Below are 336 nucleotides of genomic sequence, written 5' to 3' on the forward strand. Positions count from 1 at the left end.
GTACAGGTAAATTAAAAACTTTGTAAAACATACCACCTTGGCAAAGTGGTTAATGTGTCTGCCTCTGTTACCAAGTATACATGTTCGAAGCTGGACGCTACTATCATTAGACTATTTACCCAAAAAGTTATATACGTGGTAACTCGTAAGCAGGCATGAGGTGTATGAAACAGAACACCCGTGTTTTATAATCACTGTCGCTGCCCTGCCATGCGTAAATAAGTTCATCTATTTATTGTACTGGTGTGGTTTGCATTTCAGCCTATTCATGTTTATTATGGTTATATTTACAGCAGGCATCGCCTCGAAGGGAGAATGAGAACAAGACACGGAACA

The sequence above is a fragment of the Ciona intestinalis genome, unplaced genomic scaffold, assembly GCF_000224145.3.
Source record: "Ciona intestinalis unplaced genomic scaffold, KH HT000080.2, whole genome shotgun sequence".
Taxonomy (NCBI): Eukaryota; Metazoa; Chordata; class Ascidiacea; order Phlebobranchia; family Cionidae; genus Ciona; species Ciona intestinalis.